The 20,055-nt window shown below is 40.7% G+C and overlaps 1 protein-coding gene across 14 annotated transcripts in view; it reads left to right on the forward strand.

The window, feature by feature from the left end:
- Positions 1–20,055, forward strand: part of B3GALT1 (beta-1,3-galactosyltransferase 1) — a 377,442-nt gene that overhangs the window by 239,240 nt on the left and 118,147 nt on the right. The window contains exon 3 of one of the 14 annotated variants that reach the window (XR_016350046.1): positions 12,806–13,324. The exons of the other annotated variants lie outside the window; for them this stretch is intronic. The gene's annotated coding sequence lies outside the window, so the exon portion shown is untranslated. Of the gene's footprint in view, positions 1–12,805; positions 13,325–20,055 lie in introns of those variants that run through there. 14 annotated transcript variants of the gene reach the window in all.

The following is a 20,055-nucleotide window of genomic DNA, read 5'->3' on the forward strand; positions in this document are numbered from 1 at the left end:
GCTTCACAATGGTGAGGCATCTCCCAGGCAGGGTGAGCACTGAAAGACGCAAGTGGACGGGCTGGCTAGAACAGAAGGGTACAGGGTGTAGGTGTTTCTAACCCCCAGGGAGGAGGTTCTGAGAGTGCTTAGGCTTTGTGGGAAGTGCTTTGTATGCCTGCTCGTCAGTGTGAAAGAAACTATTTGCATATATTTGTATATATTTGCATCTATATGGAGCCACACTGAAGTTGCAGCCCTCTGCATGTGCTGTGAGTGTCATTGTGGCCCCTTGAGCTTCCAAAGGGGAGTAGCCCTGCTGTAGTCCTAGATCCCAAGCAATTATTCAGACAAGGAGTCTGAGTTTAGGAGTGAGCTGTGTAATAGAGACCAGGTTCCATGAAGAGTCAGGGAGCTTAGAAGCATATATGGGATCTAGTGTTTGGGTTCACTCACAACAGCTTGGTGATCCAGGGGGGGGACTGGGACTGTGTTCTGACAGACATGGGTATACACTGTGTAAAATGCTGTACAGTATGCTCTGTGATTGGTGTAAAACACCTGTAACGGAATGCAAGACTTCTGAAAATCAAAAGTTTTTTGGAGTGAAAATTAACCCATTATGGTGAAAAATTGCCTCTTGCTCCTTTGTTGAGGGAAAAATGTTTTTACACTCAGAGCACACCAAAATATACATCATTGATACTGTAACAGAGTGCTGGAGATGCTGCCACACTCCCTGTCATAACAACACACACCAGATACGTGGTTTCTATTGTTTCACTCACCCACTCTCACACTATAAATATTGTTGTAGAACCCCTGTTCTCATTAATTACTTAATTATTAAAATTTTAGGGAAATATACGGATTGCAAAATTACATGAAATGAAACAGAAGATACATATGCAACAAATACTGAAATTCCCACAGCTCCTTTGTCAACCTTTATCTTTAAAAATAAGCTTCAAAAAGTTAGGAGTTGTTGCTGAAATTGAAAGGCAGAACCAAGATAATGGTATCTTTATTTATGGCAGCTGATATCAATGTTCAGAGAGTTAACAATTTTCCTCAAAACTCTCAGTTGAGAGATCTGGCTGGAAAATAACTAGAATAACTAATGTGAGCTGAAACTAAAATTCAAGTGAGCCATGAAAACATCTTTATTTTTGTCCAAAACTACACATGACACTTTAAAAGATTGTTCAAAAACAACTTTCCTTAATCTTTCTGAATTTATAATATATCTGATTTATAGTATAGTATTGTGCTGTAAATTTGTTCCATAGCTTTGATAAAATGCTATCAGTTATTTTGATATGGCTAAAGTACAAGGGTCATTTCAAATATACATATGCCTCCTTTTCTTTATTTTGAACATAAGAACAGCCGTACTGGGTCAGACCAAAGGTCCATCTAGCCCAGTAGCCTGTCTGCCAACAGTGGCCAGCACAGGTGTCCCAGAGAGGGTGGACCGAAGACGATGATCAAGCGATTTGTCTCCTGCCATCCTTCTCTAGCCTCTGACAAACAGAGGCCAGGGACACCATTTCTGTCCCCTGGCTAATAGCCTTTTATGGACCTAACCGCCATGAAATTATCTAGCTTCTCTTTAAACTCTGTTATAGTCCCAGCCTTCACAATCTCCTCTAGCAAGGAGTTCCACAGGTTGACTAGACGCTGTGTGAAGAAGAACTTTCTTTTATTAGTTTTAAACCTGCTACCCATTAATTCATATGGTGTCCTCTAGTTCTTCTATTATGGGAACTAATAAATAACTTTCCTTTATCAGCCCTCTCCACACCACTCATGATTTTATAGACCTCTATCATATCCCCCCTGAGTCTCCTCTTTTCTAAGCTGAAAAGTTCCAGTCATTTTAACCTCTCTTCATATAGGACCCATTCCAAACCCCTAATCATTTTAGTTGCCCTTAAATCAACAAAATTTAAATCAACAAAATAATAAATACAACTTTCTGAAAATGATCTACATTTATTAATTTACACCTTCAATAGCGTTAAATATGCAAATGCATTGAAACTTCCTCACTTCCTTTATATACAAAATTACTGTAGCTGAATATGCAACTCAGGTGTTTCAACAGACAAAGATCAGCTAAATGCTAAAATAGCCATTTGTATGCACAGTTGTGGCAAATGTTTGCCTAAGGAAGAGAAACAATGCACACCTAAGTTTTTTTAAATTCAAGCCCTTGTTTTGGAATATCTATCCAAAACAAGTGTTTGACTAACTACATTACTTTTCATACACTTTTGCTTTGACAAACTGCTAAAAAAAATCTAATAGATTATCATCATGGTCTGCATAACAGTATCCTAGTCAACAAACTTACAAAAAATACCTTCGCTCTCTCATCCTACATGTACTAGACTATTCAATTATACAGCTTTGGACATAAACCTTATATACGAGGACAGCTCAGACAATAACGTTTCACTCATCTGACATAACAGTGCTTCTCTAACCAATAATCAAGATAGAAACAATTTAAATTATCAACTAGTTTTCGTGCTGTGATACTTAGCATATATATTAACTATATTTAGGTAATGCACACATTGGAGAGTGAGAGTAAAGTAAAGGATCCATTCCCTTCACTCTGCATTTCCATATTCCTCAAATTTTGCTTTTATTTTAAGATGTTTTTAATACAGTATTTATTTTAAATAACATTTTACACACACACACACACACACACACACACACACACAGATTTTTCTTGTGAGTTCCTTAAATGTTATGCATTATGATAAGATAAAGTTGTCAATGTTCTGGGTTTTTTTAATTTGGCTCTAAGTGACAAGCACAAAGCAGCCCCAGAATGAATCCATCTCACAGGCAAGATTAAAACTCATGCATTTAGCTCCCAGTTCTGTTCCCCAAGCCATTAAACTATATGATTCTCTAGAGGAGTGTTCATGAAACTAAAAGATTAATAGCACTTGATAGAGTTAGTTAGCAATACTGTTGAAGAGGTAATCAGTCAGAATACCTCACGGTGAACTTGCAGTATCAATGCTATTTTCTTGTTCATTTTAAAAATGTATCAGCTATAACTCATTATGTTTGGGATCTGACTGGAAACTGCATGTTTTGAAAGCAAAAAAAAAGTGATCAATTTAATGAACGGTAAACATGATTTTACCAATGTTTAAAATACTTTGTGATGAGCTCCAGACCAAAACTTGTGAGAGCTTTAAATATAAATTAAGTAAAAGCCTTTTCATTTTCAAAGGGGATGATGGAATTGGACTAGCATAACTGAACATATGAAGCTCACTTAACTCCTATTTTTGTGATACTAAGCATCATCATTATACTACATATAAAAATGTATTACAGTAAAACTCCGATGGTCCGGTACTCCTGATGGTCCGGCACCATCAGGAACCCAGAAGTGCTCCGGGCAGCCAGACCATTGGAGCTGCTCTGCCCCCAGCTTCCCAGATTCATCCGCTGCTAAAACTGACCAGCAGCTGAATGGGGAAAGCCAGGGGCAGAGCTGCTCTTCCCCGGCTTCCTAGAATCAGCCGCTGGTCAGTTTCAGCAGCAGCTGACTTGGGTACACCTGGAACAGAGCAGCTGGGGTGCTGCCGGCTTGGTCCCCGCAGCTCCGAGGTACGGCGCTACTGGACCAACCCCGCAGCACCCCAGCTGCTCTGTCCCAGGCATCCCCAAGAGCAGCTGAGGTGCTGCCGGGTTGGTCTCGCAGCGCCAAGGGTCGACGCTACTGGACCAACCCGGCAGCACTCCAGCTGCTCTGCTGCAGGCTTCCCCGATTCAGCCGCTGCTAAAACTGACCAGCAGCGGCTGAATCAGGGACGCCTGGGGCAGAGTCGGACTATCGGAAGGGGGGGCTATGAGGGGTCTGGGGTGGCATCCCCCCACCCCACCACAGACCCCTCATAGCCCCCCCCTGCTTCCGATAGTCTGGCATATCTGATAATCTGGCACCCCCTGGGTCCTAGAGGGGCTGGATTATCGGAAATTTACTGTACTTCACTGCGATGTATAGGATGCTTTTTACTTTTTAGGAAATAAATCAGGGTCGTATGATACAGAGATAGGACACTCGTTTCATTTGTTGTAGTATTTGAAAGATGGCAAAGAAAAGAGTGAAATGAATAAGTGACATTTTGGTTTAGTGGTCAAACCAAAAATAAATTTAGCTTCTAACCAAAACTGAATTTTGTTTTTCCTTACTAAAATAAGATAAAATTTAACTGTTGTCAAATGAAACTCTGTTTGACTCCAAACAAAAACTATTGTTTTTCCTTTTGTTTTGGTAAGTTTTAGGTTATTTTCACACTTGTTAGGAATCTCTTAAAATAAAACACACGCTTTGTTTTACAATGTTTCAAAATAAGTAAGTTATTTTAAAGATTCCCTCATGTTGTACTTGTACATTACTATTTGCCAAATATGACCTGAATTTGTGAGTAGTTTTTTGATCTCCCTGAAACTGCATTTTTGGGAAAAAATTAATCAATCAAAAAAGTCACCCAATTGTATTAGTGAATGAGAGAAAGAGAAAGGATAGCCTTATTGTTAACAAAATTAATGCCTCTCTGAAAACCTAGATTCTATTTCTGCCACTATGTGATACTGGGGAAGTCACTTAACCCAGACTTTTGACAAGTTTTGTTTTCCTCATTTTCTGGAGGTCTGGTTTGTGGAAATGCTGAAATCTCACAGCTGTAGTTGAATGTCAATGGGAACTGTTCTCTAAATAAAACTTTTTTTCTCATAGAACTTAATAAGGCCATAGTCATTTCAGATTAGGCAGTACCTTAAGCTCTTTGGCTGTGTCCAGACTCAGGGTTTTTTTCGAAAAAACTAGCCTTTTTTCGAAAAAACTTCACCTGCGTTCTTTCGAAATTAAATCGAAAGAATGCGGCTTTTCTTTCGACGGTGGTAAACCTAATTCCACGAGGAAGAACGCCTTCTTTCGAAAGTGCTCTTTCGAAAGAAGGCGTTCTTGAAAGCAAACAGGCTTTTTAGAAAGAGAGCATCCAGACTCACTGGGTGCTTTCTTTCGAAAAAGCAGCTTGCTTTTTCGAAATTCCACGTGCAGTCTAGACGCTCTCTTTCGAAAGAGGCTCTTTCGAAAGTATCTTTCGAAAGAGCCTCTTTCGAAAGAGGCTTGCAGTCTAGACATAGCCTCAGTGGCTCAGCTACCCCACTGTAAAATGGGAATAAATTAGAAAATTCTGTGGGAGCTTTTCAACCAATATTATGATTATAATTTGAAAGTGACAATTCCCTCCTCCCATCCTGGGAAATAGGAAATCCAGATTGAATCGCACAGCGTAGGATTTGAAAATGATCTGTTGTAAGATTTTTAAATCTTAAAATGCCATGGTCTTTAATCACATTTTCAGTAGCTGAACTATTTTGCTGATTTTAAAAAAAAATTCATACTGAGGCAGATACTGAGCATGGGAAATTTTAGCCTATCATGTTAAAGTTACAGCAATTAAAATAGGGTCTTACAATAGAAAGCATCAGGCAACCTTAATGATAAACATCACTACCTATATAGCATGTCGTCTTGTTATTTTAAAATTTTCTTATGCGATACCTGATCCAAAGGCAATGACAATATAAAAATGCTCTCTCAGATTATCTACTACTGGAAGGCAAGATCATCTTTAAGAATAAACACTTTTGTTTTATGCTCTATACAGTTCAAGATGAAAAAATTCCTTTGAAAGGAATGAATATCAAAGCATTTGTGACATTCCTATGAAAGATAAAAATTAGAGATGTGACAAAAATCTGATCTAGATAAGCTATGTACGTAAAAACTCCAGCCTCTGTAGAATCACTCAGATTGTGAATCCCAAATCAGTACCATTTAACTAATATCGAAGTACATGTACTGGCAGCCCAACGATTCCAGAAAAGTAGATAGTGACAAACCCAACAAGAACAACATTCTGCAACATGCATTATTGTGCAAAATAAGATGCCCACAGTACTAAGCCACATAAGTGTGTGGGGGGCAGGGAGAGAAGGGAATGTACAGTCATCAAACCATGACCAAAACATTAAAGCTTACAAAAAATGTTTCAAAACAGACTTCCTCTGGATTCTCCTCAGCTACGTCTACACTGGCATGATTTTCCGGAAATGCTTTTAACGGAAAAGTTTTCCGTTAAAAGCATTTTCGGAAAAGCGCATCTGGATTGGCAGGACGCTTTTCCACAAAAGCACTTTTTTCGGAAAAGCGTCCGTGGACAATCTAGACGCGCTTTTCCGCAAGAAAGTCCCAATCACCATTTTCGCGATCGGGGCTTTTTTGCGGAAAATAAATCTCTGCTGCCTACACAGGCCCTTTTGCGCAAAAGTTTTTTGGAAAAAGACTTTTGCCCAAACGGGAGCAGCATAGTATTTCCGCAAAAGCGCTGACAATCTGACATGAGATAGTCAGTGATTTTGCGGAAATTCAAGCGGCCAGTGTAGACAGCTGGCAAGTTTTTCCGCAAAAGCAGATGATTTTGCGGAAAAACTTGCCAGTCTCGACACAGCCCTAGAGTATTTTGTGTTTTCTGTCCAATTAGTCCCTGATCTTGCAAGTCTCTCTGCACCAACAGATTTGTAGAGAATCCTATTAACTTTAATATCACAGAACAGCCTGCAGAATCAGGGCCTTAGATTAAATGAGAGCCATTTCTTTCTTGCCCTGCTGCGCTCAGAACTTTACATCAGTGGATATTTAAATATGTACTTCATGACATAATTGCTGATGCTCTTGCAAGACTGAAGCATATCACAGATTCCACTATCAAAACTAGACATAAAATAGAGAAATCATGTGATTTAAATTAAAATAGACAATTGATCTTTGATTTTCAAATGCACAGTTCAAGAATATGGAGATATAGAATTCAGAAAAAATTAATGTAAGTGCCTATTCATTTCCTCATGAACTCAATGAATCTGCTCTTTCAATCATGTACATAACATGGTAGTGGAATTAGTAAAAACGGACAATACTGAGAAATTTAGATCTCTTAAATAAGCCCTAATTTTAAATTTATATTGTGTTGCAAAATCCTTACACACCCACAAAAGAAAGAAAAAATGTTGCTAAGAAATTAAAAGCATTTTATAAGACCTACATAAATAGCAAACGAGCATCTATTGATAGTAATAGTTAACTAAGCAACATTCTCAGAGATGGATTGAGGTAAGCATTGTTGCTCAGTCACCTGTGCAGACAGTTCTGCAGTAACTTCCACATGGGTGGACACTTGCCCTGGTTCAGAGCTCCATGGACCTCACTGCAAAATCAAAAAACAAAGAAAAACAAAACAGGAGGCCCAGTGATGCAGTCCTTTATAAACCAGTGGAAGAATCTGAGTAAAAACTGCTGGATTGGGCCCATAACAAGCCATTACAGTGGCAACTGTAGTTTACCAAAACAGAAAGCAACACATTCGGTACAAAGGATGTTATGTTTTCAAGCTTCATAGACTGTGTTCTAAACAGTCATAATGTAGAGTAATAAAATAATTGGCAATGTCCTTTTAACACACCTGCCAGTTTTAAAATACAAGCTGCTAAATCCAGGGATATTTCAAAAACAAATATAAGCAGGTAAATCTACTAAAAGTGTATTATGCAATATAAGGTAACTCTCCTCACCTCCCCACCCCACATATAGGAAATGTACTTTCTGGCCTGGCTACAACATTTTAATTGGACCAAGGTTACCACTGTTGCTATGAGACTGCATTAAAAACATATTTTTATTAATGTCAGGTTGGAACAGGAGGAGTAGATGAAAAAGCTCATGAGTGAAATTGCAACCAAAGGCTAGCTTCTACACACGCAACATTAGTCTCATGATCTCAGCAAGGAATAACCCATTTCTGAATAATGTAAAAACTGACTTCACTTAGGCACAGCGATATCCTTTAGTTTCACTGCAAATGTATTTCATATTTTCCCATCTAAATTAATCCCATAGCAGATGGAATTTACATTTACATGCATAGAGGATGAATAGAAGATGAGTCTGGGCTACACTTTTACCTACAGTGTTATGCTATTGAGGGCTACTGATCCAAATATTTATCTTTTAACCCTTCACTGACTGTTTTGTTCCTTTACAACCCAAAAGCCAATAACCACAGAACTTCAAAGACACATTTTCCAAATCTTCATGGAATTGCCAATTTGAAGTGATCACAAGAATAGGGTATATCACCAGGAAGAATGCTTTAAGATAAAATTTCTTAGAAGTATTTCAGCTAAAATCTTGTGGTTCAGTTAATAGCTGGAGTCTCAAGGACTATTTTCAGATGAAATATAAACTGTTATCCATCCCCTATGGCTCTCTCTATCTTACCACCTAAGACAACATTGATTTAGTCCATTGTCAGTGTTTTTTCTGCCCCCACTTCCTTTACAACATGTTGATTTTTTTCCTTGGTATTTCGAAGAAGAAGAAAAAAAGAAATAAACCCAACCCAGAAGCTCAGCTGCCTGCTTGCATCTTGATAAAGACTGGATCAGTTCAGAATCAGTCTCACTCTTATTTCTGCTACTCAGAAGTTTGTTTATTGCTCTTTCCTCTCTGTGATCTCTTAATTTGGATGCATGCATCCTGTAGCACCTTATGCAGCGGGGCTACATCTAGACTACATGGCTCCCTCGACAGAGCCATGTAAAATAGTTTATTTTACAACCACTTACACATAGTAATTTAAATAATCCCCGCTTCATTAAAATAAAAATGGCCGCCACACTGTGGCAATGATCATCTAATCCGGCACAACGCGGCAGTCTAGATGCAGTATGGTCAACAAAGGCTTCCTTTGTCAACTGCTCCGGTATGCCTCATGACTGGCAAAGAACCTGTAGAGTCTCCTGTCCTGTTCAACAGGTGATCAATTTCACCCCCCCCCCCACCTTTATTTTGAAATTCATGAACCTACAAGTAGAAAGTGCATTTAAAACGTAACTCATTCCCAGTACGATGTGTATGCACAGATTTGAGTCTTCCAACAGCCAACAGAGCTGCTAAAATGTTATTGTGCAAATACGAAGATAGAATGTGGTTCTTAGATTGTTTTCCCAATAATGTTACTAGCATTGCTCAGAAATATAGTCCATTATTTAGAAATCCGTACCAAAAGAGGTCTTTCCATATGACATTCTTTATCTTGCCTAGCCACTTGATCTTTGTTCTGCAATGCCAGCTTCAATTTTTTTTTACTTACTTGCTGGCAGCTGCAATTGTTCTATCCCCTTGTGCATAAACACACACACACCCCTCTGCAGCTATTGTATATACCTGTTATATAACATGCACACATGCTCACATTCAAGCCATGCTTTGAATCACTTTAAGCTATATTCCCAATAAGTCAGACACTTAAATGCTTTTCCACCTAGGAAAGGACATTCTTATATGCTTTGCTAATTGAGGCCTAAATGTGTATACACACACACACACCTCTCTAGTTACAACCACTTACACATAGTAATTTTTTCTTGCAGTGCTGTAGAAGATACTCAATATGCTGACTAGCTATTACATTGAAATCCAAAAGTTGGCCGTGGTCTCATAAGAGGCAGCTCACTGTTTCTGTCCATTTGGCACATCGCTTTTCATTTTAGAGATGGATTCTAATCTCAGATCCACAGTACCATATACCGATGGATGTGCTACTTGAAATATGCTGTGCTGCAGACAATTTATTTTATGTGCCAGAACAAATATACATGGACGGACAATTTATTTTATATACCAGAGCAGCTTGAGTATCTGCCCAATGTCTGAGTTTCCCCAGCAGCAGAGAGGTAGAGATACTTCAAAGTGGCAAGATATTATGCCACAGCAAGCAACTGCAAAGCACAGCCAATTACTAGAGTAGGGAAGTAGGAGTGAAAGACATTGGAGGGAGGGGAGGGGCAGTTAAGTGCATGAGGGCAAAGTACAATTAAATGATGAAAACAAGGAGGAGATGATTTTATGGTAAATATATTTTCAAGTGAACCCCCTCCCATGCTCGCAAACACTGATGAAAGGTACCAGTTTATTAACTTTTATTTATAAAGTGGCACAAGTGTGTTTTACCAATAAAACAATTACACTGATGCAGCTAACAAAATAGGAATATTGTATTAGCTACATAAATACTTACTGCATTGCAACAGGTCATAAACATTTGCAAATGGATCCTGAGACCACGAAGATTGAGAATCCCTGCTCTAACCATTTGCAGAATGATGGTCGAGCTTGGCATGTTATCAGAATGTTTTTATTTACATTCCAGTTTGCATTTTTGGGGATTCTCATTGTGAGGCTCTGTACAGTTGGAGTCAGTGGTAGATGATGGGGGTGAGGTGTTACATCTGGACCAATCCTGTTTAGCTGACAACTGTTTCAGAAAGTCTTACCTCCCACAATATTTTACACTAATTGTGACTGCCTTCTACCAGAAAATGTCACTTTCTATGCCGCTATGTATAAACTTCTTTATAAAAAGGACCTATGTTCAGTGGAGACAGAGTAATGAAATTGACTTACTCTTCTGTAAAGTTAATTGTTAGTACCATTACTTGTTTACTTTGGTTTTCTGTACAATGAGCATATGGTTTAAAACATGGCAAAGGATAAATGTATTGTACTGTAAGTATAAATTCCATTTATAATGCATAACTCACTGTAGCAATATTTTGAGGTTAATGAACCTTCTCAGTTCATTACAGATAAAAATGCTATGCTCCTTCCTCTTAATGTGCTATGAATGGCATACGTGTTATGTAAACAAGTACTGACCTTCATTTCTAATATACAGTAATGGAGAAAAAGCATCAGCAATACTTTTATTTTGTTTGCAGCTGATTGCTTGTTTTTAAATTAAGACGTATGGAATGTCAGTTTCAGGGCATCTACACCAGTATTCCCCTCTATAGTCCATCAATGGTACCGACTTTGGGCTTCTAGTTCCTAAGCCATCCCTGTATCTCACTCACTCCTGACATGGGATTTTTAAGTCTGTGTAAGTATCTCTCTCTTACACTGTGACATCCTAGCAAGCCAGTGCACCTAAAGAGCAGCTTTTGGAAAGAAAAGAAAAGCAATGGCCAGCGCAAGTCATAATTTACCAGTGAAAGCCTGCAAGTATAATTTACCACTCAGTTCTGTTTAAACAGGCACATCTTTTCTTAAGGTAAAAGTTTGACAGAGAAAACATTAAAACAACAGGAGATCCCTAGCATCTTCAACCTATAACACTGGTATGTTTTAGTCCTTAAAAAGCATAGCTGAGTTTTCCCCATCACTACATCTTCATCCATTTTAGGTGTAGACCACAGGTGTGCGTATGGGGTGTGCCGGGTGTGCCCAGGCACACCCTAATGTCTTAGGGTTGCCAGGTGTCTCGTTTTCTACCAGAAAGTCTGTTTCTTTGGGGCTCTGTCCGGTAAAAAAAAAAAAATCCAGAAAATATGTCTGGTAATTTCTGGTTTTCCAACTGGGCACCCAGAAGCCTAGCTGGGGGAGTGGCTGAGAGGTGGGGCGCAATCAGCGCTGGGAGCCCTGGTTGTGTCTGATGAGGAGGGGCAGCCCGGTCCGTGCTTCTGCGCACTGGGCAAGTGTGTGGTAGAGCCTCAGCCGGACTGACTCACTCTTCTCCTGGACCGTGCAGGGGACGGTAGCGCCCTGGGATCTGCACTGCCTGGGTCAGTCCCGTTCCCCACTAGCTGATACGCTCCTTCCCCTCCCCCCCCACTACCTCCTGGATGGCCGGTTGGTTCTCCCCCACTTCTCCTGATCTTACCTGGCCAGCCCCGCCGCATCCCCCGCCAGCACTGCTTCCGGCAGCGAGTTCTCCCCTGCTCCTCCTGAGTTCCCCCACCCAGGCCCACTCCCGCTGGCCGCCCCCCCCCGATCTCCCCTGGCAAGCCCCACCCGACCCCCGACCCCCACCAACCAGCTCTGCTTCCCATCAGCCGCCCCCCCCCGATCTCCCCAGACCTTCCCCCGACCCTCCCCCCCCCCAGGCCAGCTCTGCTCTCTGCCCCTCCCCCCAGCCAGCTCCGCTCCCTTCCTGTCCGGTCCCCCCCCCCCCCATGAAGTGTGTCCTGTATTTTTTTTTTTTAAAGACTGCCTGGTAACCCTATGATGTCTAAAAAAAAAAAAGTGGCTTTGTGTTTTAATTTAATCACATGATACACTCCTTTAGTTTTAAAGTATGGATTGCTGTATTATGTAATAAGTGCCGAATTGCACATGTAAAAAACAAACTAAGAAGTACAATGCCCATACTTAAGTTTGTATTTAAAGTAAAATTTAGTTGTTAATTTAAAAAAAAGTTTAGTTAAGTTTTAGTTTCTTTAGTTTGTTTGATGAATAAAAATAATGTCCTTTATGATTGAGTGTTCAATAAATGTTTGCCTTTAAAAAAAATAAATAAAAAATAAAATTATCTGGGTGCACACTCTAATGAAATATGCTGCACACACCTATGGTCTAGACCACAGCAAAGGACCTCTCTCAGTTCAGGTTGGGTCATTAGCTACAAGTCCTTTCTCCAGTTATTGATCCATGAAGAATACAAGTTGAACCAGAATATGTGTTACCTCTCTGGAGATGATCTAAGCTGAGTGATTTACCTTGACTATCCCTGTGACAATCTGTCCTTGTGGTCACCCATTTTATACGGCTATGACATATCTTGAACTAGGTATGCTTTGTAAGGTATCATTTGGAAACAACTTACTGATAATCTTCCTGTGCCAACATAAGACTTTACTATATGATGTTACCAAATATATATTCCAGATCTGGAGAGCAGTCACAAACCAGCTCTTCAGAAACTAAAGACTAGCTGGTACCCCAGCCAGATGGCAACACAATCAAATGGACCATCACCTGAGTAAGTGACCATTCTTTGGCAGGAAAAAGGATGTTGGTGAAAATCTACATCTTCACAAAAACAGCTAGAGATTCCCATCCACACAGACTTTCTCCTGAACCTCATCTGGAGAGGATTCTCAAAGAGGAGGGGGAAAAAAAAATCACATAAGAAGAAAGCAAACATCCCAAAGCATCTCTCCCTAATCTCTACTCATCACATTGACATCATCTGAATTAAAAGGAAGGATCATTGGAGTGGGCCGGGATCTTGCCTCAGAGGAATTCAGCCAGTAAGACTGCTGGAATATGCAGTGAAAGACTCCTTTGCTTCGCATTCACTTAGCTTAATTTAGGTATTAGTTGGGTTTTACTTTTATTTTCTTGTAACCAATTGTAGCTTATGTCTGATTACTTGTATTAAATTTAAAATCTTTTTGTACTTAATACATTTGTTTGATTGTTTTATGTAAACCAGTGTTGCATGGACTGCAGTGTCCAGGACTATCCCAGGGCTGCTGACAAAGGGGGGCTCCAGCTATCCCAGGGCCTAGTGATTTAAAAGGGCTTGGGGCTTTGGGCCACTACTGCTGCTACTGCAGGAGCAGCAGCTGCCACTGCCACTGCCACCAGAGCCCCACTCCCTTTAAATTGCTGCCAAAGCCCTGCACAGTGCTGTCCTGGTGGCTGGGTGGAGGAGGTTAGCCCTGTCCCTTTCACTCAAGGCCTTGCCTCTTCTGGGGAGACCTCAAGCCAAGCCTCCTCCACTTAGACTTTGCTGGGCCCTGTGCAGTCGCCATCCCTGGGAAATACATTTTGCACAATAGGATCTGTACATTATCATTTTCGGTTTAATTTAAATGACGGACTTTCTGTGAGTTTGTGTTATTCAGGATAGAGCTGTGCAGTCTAAGAGGCTCATTCCTGGGGAAGACTGGTACTTGGAATTTGCTAATGTGGCTTCTAGAGTGTCTGGCTACAGCACTCACAGAGTACAACTGGGAGTAACCAACTTGCCGGATATGCGCAGACCAGGAGTGGTAGTTTGCACAGCAAAGCAATGTAAAATGCACCCTCAGTTGGAGAATTGAGGGATACAGCTGTTCCTCACTCCAGACTGCCCCTGGGAAACGTCTTAACCCCCTACTCTTCACTTCCTGAAAGAGCTGTGATACACTTCCTCTGTGAAGTGTGCACAGTCTTTGACCCACGAAGATGCTGAAACTATTCATGTACTTAACACAGTATGGTCTCCCAAACAAGAGCAGTGAAAGCTACCTCAAAGTGCATGGCGACCGTTAGTGTCTGAACCACGGCACTCTCCCACACCCTTCCCCCACAACCCTATCCCCTGCTTGCTCCTCTCCATTCCCCCCATTAACACTTACAGCCAGTAAATTACCCCCTTACAGCCAGTAAAAAGAGTAATTGAGCCCTGGCCTCTGCCGCCACCTCCCTCATTCTAACACCTCTAGCTCCCAAGATATTGTAGGAACCTGCTCGGTCATGTGTCACATTGAGATAAACAATGAACTTTGACTCTTCAAAAGTTCCCCAAACTCTTTTTAATTAGCTCTCTCGATTTTTTTTAAATGGTGATTTCAGCACTCTTTTTTTAAAATCATACACAGTATGGCTTCTTCTCAACACTGAATAGTAATGATTTATTAACTATTCAATAGCACAACAAGCATTGTTGTTTGTATATTTAAATTCATTTTGACTTTCAAAAAGTCTTTGGTGCAGTTTCAAATGGCATCAGAATACTCTTGGACCAGACATGAGTGAAGAAAGAACTGATTTTAAATCATGTCAGGATAACTCCAAATATTTTATGTGAGGGAGATGAACTGAAAGTAGTAACTTAAAGGATTAGTAGCGCTCTACCTGTCTTTTCATTAAAAAAAAGTAAGCTCCAGCAGTGAATTTTTGTTTTGGTTGAGCATCAAATAAGCAGTGAACCTAATTACATACATATTACAAGACTTATGAAATTATAAAACAAATGCAAAACCACTAACTGTAGCAGACACTTTATGAAGTGAACTTGTCTCTAAATTCAGTAAGTGTAGCAAGAGAAAGAAAATAGGTATACATTAAAGAAGAAATTGTAGACTAGACATGCAAAAAAGTTTTAATGAGATTGTAAAATATTATGATAAGCCTTTATTTTAAATATTCTCAGCCATGGTCACTGCAGTATTAAAAAAAGATTACAAAGTTACTGAGAAGTGGAGCAATATAATTAGAATTCAAATAGTGATAAAGCTAGAGCAACGTGCAAAGCTCTCTGAAAATTTCACCATAGTTGACCCAATCCTGAAACTTTTAGTCTGGGCCCGATCTTATAATGCCCATGTAAATAATTCTTAGTCATAAATATTTGAGTGCAATAAGTCCATACATGTGAGAAATGAAGTATAGCCTTCAACCTCAGGCCTTCTCTTCTTATTGGGCCTCGACTTGCACTGAAATCCATGGGTATTTTGTCTGAATATATATAACATGCTTGCCAAATCCTCCATTAATGCCACCTAGTTTACAAGGAGGAGCACAACAGCAGACCGATGTTGCTAGTTAAGGGTATGTCTACACTGCACAACTATTTTAGGATACTGCGTCCAAACAAGCTATCCGTTATTTCAAAATATTTTTCAAAATAACAAGTGTTCTATTTCTCCGTATCAGCAAACCTCATTGCACAAGGGATAATGAATGGTTCAAAATAGCACTATTTCAAAATTTGGCACTGTGCAGAAGTGCCAAATTTCAAAATAAGCTATTTTGAAATAAAATCAAAATAAGATACGCAATTTGCAATATGCAAATTGCACATCCTATTTCAAGTTTAGGGTGCAGTGTAGACGGACCCTAAAAGAGCTCCCTCCAAAGCCATCCTTATCCATACACAGAATATGCAGTGGCATAGGGGAATGTTGGGGCACCACTGGGTCTTAATGTCAACTCACCCATCTCTTCCTCTCCCTGTTCCGTGGTTCTGCTTCCTCTGAGGAGGCTTTAGTTAACTTAAAGTGAAAAGCTTGCCAGGCTAGTGGCAGTACATCAAACCTGTGAAAGAGCCATTCAAGCAGTAATGAAGCCATTTAACAGGCATTTGCCAGCCCCAGATGTATAGTCAGTTTCTGAATTTACTGTGTTAATCTACAGTTCCCTTTAAGCCAAGGGTGGGCAATAATTTTTGCCCAGGGATCACTTCAAAAATTTTTGAAGTAGCCTCGGGCCACCTCAGAAAGGGTGGAGCCTAAACGGAAAGAGGCAGAGCTACCCCACCCTCAGACCATGATTGGTTTGAGGGTAGAAGAGACTCTTTGCCCCCCCTTCCCACTAGGCACCCATGCCCTGGAAGAGGCTTGGCACCCTCTCCCATCCCCAGGCCAATGAGTGCCTACGGAGTGTGGGAAGCCCCCTCCCGCCTTGCGAGGAGCACGTAGCACTTTGAAGTGCCATGGGCTCCTCAGAGGGCCGGGGCAGGGTGAAGAAAACTTCACACAGCTCCCTCACCCCCAGACCCTGATTGGCCTGGAGGAGAGGGAGTGTGTGAAGCTTCCTCCGCTCTCCTCCCCGTCCTGCAAGCAGCGCGCAGTGCTTTAAAGCGCCACGTGCTTCTGGCAGGATGGGAAGAGGCTTTGCATGCTCCCCACCCCCCAGGTCCTAACTGGCTTGGGGGCAGGGGAACAACAGGGTCTCCACAGGCCTGATCCACCTGCTTGGCAGGCTGTATCCAGCCCGTGGAGGCCCTTTTGCCCACCCCTGTTTAAGCTCATCTGAAGAAGTGGGTTTTGCCCACGAAAGCTCATGATACTATATATATATATTATTAGTCTCTAAGTAGTCACAGGACCCTAGTTTAAAATTTGCTTTAAAAACATTTCATTAGTGTGTTGCTTAACATTATAAAGCCACCTCTCTAAAAAACTGTCTCACCCTCCCAGCTGCCATCAGGCATAGGGGCACCTGTTTATTAGTACTGCATAGGGCCCCATAAAATTCAAGGACAGCCCTGGCTATCCCTTTTTTTTAAGCTCAAGTGGCAGTGGTGTTTTGGAAATCAGGTGCCCTCCTGACAGCAGAGTGGTGCCCTCCTGAATGAGGAGTGTGGATTTGGGAGGAGGTGAGGCAATATTTCATCTCTCAGACTGTTTTAAAAGAATGTCTGATGGTTCTCCCTGGTTTCACATGGTTTGTGATAGTAAGGGGCATTTCTCCCAGGGTTCAGGATATGGAATTTGATCATCTATAAATTCAGGTTCACCTTAAGCTCATCTGAACTATGCAAGCATCTTACAGTTACCAAAGGGGGCTGCAAGTTGAAATTTTCTATGAATAATATTTCTCCTGAGTGACAACTTCACTGCCACTGCCAGCAGAAAAACCAGAAGAATAAATTGGTATGCAGAAAGCACTCTTGTGAATGTCAGAACTACAAAGCAAGTTTGGTTCTAAAAATGAATGCAAGTTTCAGATAAAGTGCGGTGACTTTTGATTCTTACTCACTCAATTAACCAGTCCCAACCTTTAAATAGCATAAATACAATAGCACTTTCAGTTTCCTTCAGTTTTTCTGGAAATACTTTTTGCATATCCTTGCATTGTCCTGGCTTGTTACAGTATAGCACAACTCAAATGTTTGGTCTCCTGTTTTCAGCAATCTCCATCTAGCGCTGTACCAGATCTTGTTCTCTGTACAACCAGTGTATAAGGCTCCAACTCAAGGGCATTCTTGTGCAGGATACACATGAGCAGGATACACCAAAATAAATTAGGTTAGGAATACATCTCTGTAGGTCTAAGTTTTGAGCTGCCTGAATTCCTGGGCCCTTATACAAGCATGTGGGACTTAAAAAAAAAGGGAGGGGGTTGAGAAGAGCAAAGACAACCCTCCTCCTTTTGATGAGGCACTTAGTTGCACATTCCCCTCTTTGTCTATGCCCTGGTTACTAAGCAAGAGTAGCTTGGCAGTCATTCTGCAGAACACTGAGCAATGCAAGATGGGTTTCCCTTACTCCACTTGTCCTTATCAGCCCTTTTAAAATCTGTGCTCACACGTTCAACACTCTCCGACTTTACAGGGAAAGATTAAGTCTGGTATTTTAAATGTGAGGCTTCAGAATCAGATGCCTAAGAGGACAAACAAGGACACTCATTTTCCCCTTTGGTGTTCAGGATGTCACTGGATAGAAGAAACAAATGTAGAATATAAAATATCCTCTGGAATAGAGAGCTGAATATTTTGTACCTGACTGAATGCATGTTTACAAGATACAGGCTAAATTCTGCCTCCTATTCCTCGTGCTACCTATCATTAGGGAAGTCATATTTATTAATACATAGACCTATTTTTAAAACTTGCACAAAAATCAACTGGAGTATTCAAAATCATTTCCCTAAATGTCACAGCTTTCTCCTTCTGCAATGTTCTGAAGGTCTTATTAGGTGCAGCAGTCTTTTCAAAAAAGGAAGGAATTTAGAGGTACAAGTTCAAGACTTGCTGCTAAAAGATACCTGTACAAATACCTTGTATACACACTTCACACTAAGCATTCCCTGATCATGAGTAGGACCTCATTTTCATGCAATTCCTGTCAGAAAACTACCTGAAGCAAATGGCTTGCTTGATGATTACAAAAGAAAAGTTAAATTACTCTGGGCAAATAATGACTTTTTTCAGTATGATAGTAAAGAAGTCTCACTTTTTTTTATGGCCTTCACAGGCATTCTATGCTCACTATAGGAGAGGAGATTCATGCCTCTCTAAAAGCTTGTCACATTTCTCTGTGAATGATGTATTGTTTTATCACACATGCTGCTCAGGCAGGCTTAAAAGAAAAATGAGACTTAACAAAAAACAGATCTTACTTTCCCTTAAACCACCTTCATCTGGCACCTTTTGTCTAATTACCCTCCTAATTTCTCCCCCTTTTGCTTTCCTTTCTTCTCTTTCCTGCTCTACCCCTTCTTCACTTATTTCTGCCTCCCCTCCTTGTGCTTCTTCCTAAATGATGTTGGTCATTGATTCCCTCTCAGCTCTCTCTGCCAGCTCTCAGCATTCTCTCTTTTCAACTACCCTCCTTGCTAATATTTGTCATGCTCTAGTTTGTTCACTCTTCGTCCCAACCCCCACTTCCAGCCTTGCTCCTGCTTTCCTATAGCCTTTGCCAACTGATCTAAACTGCTTTTAGACATAGCTTTAAAATGCTAAATCTTGCCTGGGGCCTATTCACTTCCTTCCTTCCAAGGGAAAAGGGATATAATTTCAATAAGAACAGTCAGTGCCAGCAGGAGGAGCAGCTACCCAGAGCCATTATTTACATTTATTTAAGGTTTTTTAAATAGCATTTAAAAGTAACCTAGAACAGTAGGTGGGCATGTTTCAAGAGACCAGGAACGATGGCATCAAGAGCCCCCAATTAAACAGTGTTCTGCCTTGCATATTATATAGGACTTGCCAATGTATTTTCAAGGCAGCGTCTCAATGTAGCCATTAATGCCAGCTCTGAAGTTAAGCAGAAACAAATTCAGAACAATCTAGTAGAAAACACTTCCACACACAAGAACGTTAATGAAAGGGAAAGTACACATATTACTTAAGGAGCATGAAGTGGCATGGTGATAGAAAGTACAGAAGAGGGAGTATATTCCCTTACCCAAGTACAGTATCTCAAGCCTTATCTACAATACAAGATAAGTTGAATTTATTAAGATTTTTTCCCAGTGCATGCTGGGAGCAAAAGTGTGCAGTGGCTGGCTCTAGGTACATGTCATCAACAGCCCATACTGCACACATCTTATCCCTCCCCCACTGCTTGAAAGCAGTGTCAAACAGTCTGTTCGAGCCTTTCCCCCCCGATTATCCATGCAGATGGCATAGCAGGTGGGCATAGAACCCGTTCAGCAGCAAAGTACTATGATAATCACATTAACCATCATGAGCCTTATGTCGGAGTATATCCAAGAACAATGAAAAATCTTGGGAGGCCATGAACGCACTCATCCTTGAAGCATTTGAGTTGAGTGACTGGGAAATGCCGCCAGCATTGGATCCTCTTGGCACAGTGGAACGCTGGTTCTGGTGTATTAAGATAAGCAGAGACTGTCAGGACTGCATAGTTATGCAGCTATGGGATAATCAGCAGTGGCTTCAAAACTTTTGCATGTAT

Source organism: Pelodiscus sinensis, chromosome 7, assembly GCF_052426305.1.
Source record: "Pelodiscus sinensis isolate ZL-2025 chromosome 7, ASM5242630v1, whole genome shotgun sequence".
Classification (NCBI taxonomy): domain Eukaryota; kingdom Metazoa; phylum Chordata; order Testudines; family Trionychidae; genus Pelodiscus; species Pelodiscus sinensis.